Raw genomic sequence first — 7,439 nt, 5'->3', positions numbered from 1 at the left:
TCTGTTTAAAGACAACTTGCACTGATGTGTTGTTGATTTGTTCACATTGAACTCATGGCCAGCAGTGCTGTATGTAAGTCATGCCCGAACCCAGCCTGTCTGCGGCTCTTCTCTGTAAGGTACATCGCAGCCCTGGTACTTAGGAAACCGGACAGCCCTTAAGCACCAGCTTAAGGGCCACTTGAAACTGCAAGATTGCCACCAGAAAGGCCAAAAATGTGAAGACCGTAACACTAAATAGGCAACGGAATGGAAGCTTATTTACCGTATCAGTGCTGGAACAAGAAAGGCCAGTGTCATCTTGTCCCACCCTGACTGGAGGTGTGTTTTCTCAGGCAACTCAAGTTTTTTGCCACTTAGCACATGCTGGCCCATAATTGCTGAAGTACCTCAAGTACTGATTTTGGAGTTACAAATAAATTTTAGCAGATAGGCAAGTTCACAAGTAACAAGAATCGTGCCTGAGTGTGTGTTCGTACATGTACATACCCATTTTCCTTAGTCTTTTTCTGAACCATTTGAGAATGTGCTATAGACATGATTCTCCATCACCTGAAATGTTTGCATGTATATTTCCCCAGAGCAGACACCCCTACATAACCAGTCTGTAACCATCCATATGAGGCAGTCAGTATCAAAGCGATATTAAGGTCCAGTCCACAGACTCCATTGGACTTTGCCAACTGTCAGTGTCTCTTTTTTCCTTTTTGTTTCAGGGTCCCATCCATGATCATATGTGCAGTCTCCTTCATGCTGGGACAGGTCTTCTGTCCTTGTCCCTAATAATTTTTATTAAAGACCACAGACTTATGCATATGAGATGTCTCTGAGTCTGTGGATGTTTCCTGAGGACCAAATGCAGGCCATGTTTATTGGTAGGAATACCTCAGGAATGGTGCTGTGCCACAACACATCTTATCACGGGTGATACTCATCTTGTCATCTTGATTACCTAGTCCTGTAGATGTCTGCTCGGTTTCTCCTTTTTTTTTCATTTGTAAATTGATTAGTATTTTGTAGGGAGATATTCCAAAATCCCACCCTTATTTTATTCTTTATCACCCTTTGCCTGATGACATGAAGTTCTATCAGTGACTTGGCTGGATCACTACAGTCATTGCCAAAGAATGCTTTTTATTTTTTAAACTATATTTTTAATAAAATAAGCTCTACACCCTGTGTGGGGCTTGAACTCACAACCCTGAAATGAAGAGTCACCTGCTTTACCACTGAGCCAGCCAGATGCACCCCAAATAGTGCTTTTTAAAATTTCCATTGTTCATCTCACATTTTTTAGTTGGCATTCTATAAGGAAGAGGATTCCCTTTTGTTTGTTTTTTATTTGTTTATATCAGTATGGACACATGGATTTCTCTCTTATTCAGTGGTCATGCCCTATTGCTGTCATTGTTCATTTTGATGGGCAGAGAGCCACATTTAACTGGCTCTTGAGTCTTTCTGACATGTCCCTGTCATCCTGTCATTCTTTGCTCCCTTCCTTGCCTAGCCATTTCTCCAAGGAGCTTTGTTTCTTCTTAGTGGAGGATGGTATTTAGAAATCAAGATTTGAGGGATGCCTGGGTAGCGTCTGTCTTCAGCTCAGGTCGTGATCCATGGGTCCTAGGATCAGATCCCACATTGGGCTTCTTCTTCATCAGAGAGTGTATTTCTCCCTCTGCTTTCGGCTCCCCCTGCTTGTGCACATGCTCACTTGCACTATCTTCCCCCTCCCTACTCCCAGCCCACAAATAAATAAAATCTTTGAAAAAAAAAAATCAAGATTGGAGTGTGTGGTGTGCTTATTGCTACTAGGGTGTCATTGTTTTGAGATCTCAGTTGCAAGGAAATGTATGTATATTTGCTTATATTTACATACATATCTATAATTGCCTATACTTGTATTTATATTTTTTAGGAAAACATATCCTTTTGATTCCAATCCAACACATCAGGATTTTTGGAATCTTCTCTTTTTATGTTTATAAATAAGTTCTCCAGCAATAAAAACCCAAGTTTCATTATTCTATTTTCTTATTTTTCAGTCTTTGTATTTGCTTAATATAAGAAACCACTCTGGCCATCATTTCCACCTCCACACCTGCTTTGTGCTCACTCCCTCAGCACTCCACATCCTTGAGCAGTTGTAGGCACTGCTTCCACAAACTCCCTCCCTGATCTTCAAATTGGTCAAAATCCAGTGCCAGTCAAACCCTTCAATTTTCTTCCAGAAGGATTCTTTAAAAGAAGATAATTTACTAAGGAAGCATAAATACAAATACCACAAGTATTGATTTTGGAGTTACAAGCTTTTAAGATCATCGTCATTTGTGGGTCAAAAATCCTCTGTGTATTATTATCTTTTTTCAACAGTCCTAGTGTAGAACTTTAATTTCTCAGATCTTCTGATAAATGCAAATACCCACTACTTCAATACTATAGATACTTAGATTTCCAAAAGTGAAGAATGTTAAGTAACAAGAGTGTTAAAAAAATAAGTTATAATCAAATGAATCAATTACTATCAGAAAGAGGGTTAGATATTGCCCTTTCCTGTAAATTTTATGCCAAATGTTGAAGTGAAGAATCTTTTTAGAGCAATATATTCCCAGATTATGTGGGTCTTGCTACAACCAATTTTAACACTAAAATGTAAAGTTTCATATACACATTAACTACTGAGTTTTAGAGGAGAAATTCAAATTCTTGCATGGAATCAAATTTGCCATTCTGCAAATTCCTAATTTTGCACTTGGTATATTTCTTACTGCTGCTGTAACAAATTACTGCAAGTTAAGTGGCCTAAAACATAGACTTAACTATCTTACTGTTCTGGAGGTCAGAAGCTGAAAATTCATCTCACAAGCCTAAAATCAAGAGGTTAAAGCAACGTTCTTTCTAGGGGCTGCTGGACATACCTTCCATGCCTTTTCCAGCTTCTTAAGGTTGGCCATAATCTTTGGCCCATCACATCATCTCAACCACTACTTCCATTACCACACCTTGTCTGACTCTTATTCTTCCCCCTTTCGCATAAAAGGATTATATTGGGCATGCCTGTGCAATCTAATAATATCACCGCACTCAGGATCCTTAACATGACCATGTCCACAAAGTTTATTTTGACATGTGAAATAACAGATTCGTGGTTCCAGGGATTGGGACATGGACACTGGCTGGGGAGGTGGGGCACTATGCTGCCTACCATAGGTAGTGACCACGCTGCCAAAGGAAAAAACAAGATTACCTTTTTTTTTTTTTTTTTGAGAGAGAGAATCAGAGCCAGAGACAGCACTGACCCTGAGATCATGGCCTGAGCAGAAATCAAGAGTGGGATGCTTAACTGAGCCATCCAGCACCCCCAAGATTACACTCTTTAAGAGTAAAAATTTTAAAGTATTTCAGTGTTTTATCTATTTCTCAAAATGTAAAAAAGTATTTCATGCAAAACATCCAAATTTTGAATAAATGTTTTCTAAACAGCCAGATTCATAAATGAATTTTTAACCAAAGAAAAATGTAATTGGTTGGATACTATCTCACCTCCCCAGTCGCAGACACAATAGTCACATGTGTGCACACAAACGTGGATGGGCATTTGCATGCCTTGTGAGAACCAGAATTTGCCCACAGCACGAGCTGGCACATGGGGAGTGTCAGGAGAAGATGTGAGAGTGGACACCCAAAGGCTTTACCGGGGAGTGCACTTGGTCTACCTTTGCTATTCTTTTTGGTCCTGATTTGGCTAAGACCACACCAAATTGTTGTGGGAACAAAAATTTACCAAGCCGGATTTTTAAAACGCAGCTTTTGCCTTTAACTGAAGTCTGCATTCATACAAAAAGTTGTCACTGAGCAGAAGTTACGGGACCTCCATACATTTGAGCTTCTTACCACGTCAAGATTAAGGACTTCCTAAGATGCCCTCTGAGAACTGCCTTGTCAGCAGGGAAGGAAGGACCTTGTAGTATTCGTGACGCTCCACAGGGGAGCAGAGACAGACCTTGGAGCCTGCTTCAAAGGAAGAGGCCACAGTGCATGACCAGCTATACATTCCTCTATCAAGGGGCCAAGTGTTCTTCACCAACAGGTCACTGTTCTGAACTCTATTTTAAATACAGACCACCAAAGTATAGAAATGTCCGAAACACAGGCTCCTGAATACACATTTGCAATTCTTTCTCTGCTACCTATACTAGCTAGTGATGAGGGTGGAGAGGCAGGCAGGGACAGACCATGCGGACTTTATCTTGACAGGGCACAAAATTTACATATACTTCACACAGCTATACAAAAAATAATTTAAGTTTCTCTGTTTTCTAAAATAGAACTCAGCTTTCTTTTGGAGCCTCCAGACTGCCACGGGCCAACAGCTGTTCCTGTCGGTTAGCATAGCCCAGCCTGCTGTTTTTGTTTGTTGTCTGTCGGGGTGCAGTTCATCTGCACCTCAGTCACTGTTGGGCTCCAATCTTAGTCATTCCAAGCCTTCTTCCTCCAACTACTTCCTTTCTCCTTTGGTGCCATCTGGGGTTGGGGAAGCTGGATAGATAATCTCATGGCAGCAGAGGCTCTAGCATACATGCCAGCCAGTTCCTCCCTGGCCCCTGCAGGTGGTGAGACCTGTCCCACCACCTCTGCTCATGGGTAGCTTTTGCTGCTGCTGGCCTCTTATGAGCTCATTGCATGCAATGTCAACCTGTCCAGACCCTAGGTTACATCTGTTTCAGTGACCCCCTCAGGGTCCCATGCCAGTGCGCATGGGGATTTGGGAGTTTCCTATATGTTGAGTTGCTGATTGGCTTAGACCTTCGGAATAGACCCCTCTACTTTTATATCACCCCTCTACTCATCTGAATTGTTTGTCACCTCAACTGAGGGTTGTAGGACGAGCATCGGGTCCATTCTCAGGGACCCAGACAGGTGTCTTCTCTTTCAAAGTTCTTCAAACTTCTCCCCAGCCCTGGAGATAATTTTCTCCCTATGTTACAAAAAGTTTCTCTCACATCCTATCTTTGGGTTTCTTGCTCTAGGGTAAATCTCCAAAGCTTTGGCTCCTGGTTCCTTTTTCTCTCTCTTAAAAGTCTTGCTTTTAAGACTGTAGCTTGCTATGAGCTCTTAGAATTTTAGGTTTAAAACTCAGAACTGAGCAATAACTTCTTTGGGCAGACCTTTCTTTGCAGTGATGAGTGTCACCTCCTGGCCTAGTCTGGATGGTGGAAAACTTCTCAATAATGGAGAAGCGAAAATACATTGATGTTATACTCCCCCACACATTGTTCAGCACATTTGTTCAGCTGCGGTATGTGTAAGACAGATTGAGGAGAAGCAGGAGCAGAAATGGGAGAGCAAATAAGCTGTTACTGCAGTCTAGGTAAGAGATGACAGTGACTACAGAAATGTAGAAACCTTACTCATCTTCACAGCTTCTTCTTTAGGTAGGGCATGAGCATGTGATCCAGGTTTCAGGGGAAAAGGGCCTTCTGGAAAAAGATTTCCTCCCTAATAAAAAAGAGATACTCATTAGAACAAACCCATTTTCAGTAAGGTATTTGGGGGATGCTTGGAAATAGTAACCTTTTCACTAACAGGAAGGGCCAACATTAAGGACCATGTCCTTATGCTGAGCTGACAGAGGAGAAATGTGGAAGGAGCCAGGTAGAGATGGTCATGTTGAGTTGCTGATTGGCTTCCCTTGCCTCTGGACTTCCTGTAATATGAGATTACACACATTCTTATTGTTCAAGATTTTTTTTTTGTCATTTTTCCTATTGGTAGCCAAAAATACTGCTACCTATAATAGAAAAATTATTTCAATTCAGGACATACCAGCTATGAGACAAAAGAGAAAAGTGGGCAAATAAGTAATTGGATACATGCATCTGGGACTCAGAGAAGAGGTCCAGCCTGGGAACTAAATTGGATACATGCATCTGGGACTCAGAGAAGAGGTCCAGACTGGGAACTAAAGTTTTGAGTCATCAGCATACAGCGTGTTGATGAGATTGTCTTGGGGAGGACAAGATATGGAGGAGAAGAGGATGCAGGCCTATACCTTAGGAAAGCCAGTGCTGGAAAACCAGACTGAGAATGAGCAACCAGAGAACTCAGGAGGGAAAAAAGGAGAGGAAGCCAAGGGAAGATGAAGATTTAAAGAGGGAGAATTGGCTAACCGGCTCCTGCTGCTGAGAGAACAAGACAAAACCTGCAAGTCTACTGGGGTTTGTGATGAAGAGGTCACCATTGTTCTGGAATGGTCCCAGACACAGAAGAGGAAGTCAGACAACTGGGTGAATAGGATAAGGTGAGAGAATGGAATCTGGATGAAAGAAGCAAAGAAGCTCTTACCCATAAAGAAAAACAGTGAAGTACATTCTTCTGGTCCCACTCTACTGGCCTAGCCCGGTTCAGGTGACATCCCACTGCCCCTTTTCCACAAGACACTCTCTCCTGCTCTGACACATAGTCAATATTACCTTTACATTTGTAACTCATATCCTCAACAAATATTTATTGGGTGCCTGCTGTGTACACAGAACCCTGTTTGGCTTCAAGAAAAATATAAGAAAAGATTAAATGGGGTCCCTGTCTTTTCCCAGGAGCTTATAGTTTTGATTGTGGAGAAAAAAAGGCCCACATCCTGAAACAACTGGACATTAAGTGTAAACATTGTATTTATGAGGTTGCAGGGCAGAGGCTGTAATCACTATTGGTGATCAGAGAATAAAAACTTCCCAGAGCAAGCCTGAAAAATTGGGGCTGGACTATGTAGGCAATTTCACAGTGGTGGTGGGGGGTGGTCCAGCAGATCCTTAAAGACAGGAGATGTGAACTGGGGAGGGAACTGCTGAAGCCAAGCCATATGTCTGCCAGGATTTGGGGTTGCAGATAACAAGAACTCACTTCAAAATAGATTTTTCCCAGAAGGGGAATTTATTGGCTCCTAGACTTGAGATGTGCCTGGATCCAGGAATTTAAACAAGGTCCTCCCCCACCTGCCCTCTGAATGTTGGCGTCTCTGTTCTATGGCAGAACAGCCTCCTCTTGTGACAGAAGCATAGTTGTCAGCAACCTGGGTTACAGAGACACTTTTGGGGGGTGAAAATGGGGTGCTGCTAATAGTTTCCTTGGGACAATAGACTATAAGCTGGGACCCTGCTAGGAAAACTGGGACACGAGATTACCATAAACTAATGTTCACTATGTGGCCACTGTCTGACAGCCCTGCCAGAATCACATGAAATGAGGGAGAGACCGTACTCCAAAGACACTGTGCCATTACCAGATGAAGGAGGGACAAGAATGCTGGAATCCTAAAAACAAGGGTATCCACTATTCATCATGAGTTGGTAATTCAGGGAAAAAAAGAGAAATAGACCAACGAGTAAAGCACAAATTTCAAAGTTAAGCTTACTAGATAAAGATAGAAGATTTAGAATTTGAGG

The sequence above is a fragment of the Mustela putorius genome, unplaced genomic scaffold (genome assembly GCF_011764305.1).
Source record: "Mustela putorius furo isolate JIRA1106 unplaced genomic scaffold, ASM1176430v1.1 tig00000139_pilon_pilon_pilon, whole genome shotgun sequence".
Taxonomy (NCBI): Eukaryota; Metazoa; Chordata; class Mammalia; order Carnivora; family Mustelidae; genus Mustela; species Mustela putorius.
The sequence above is the reverse complement of the archived record's forward strand: the minus strand, read 5'-3'. Positions refer to the sequence as shown.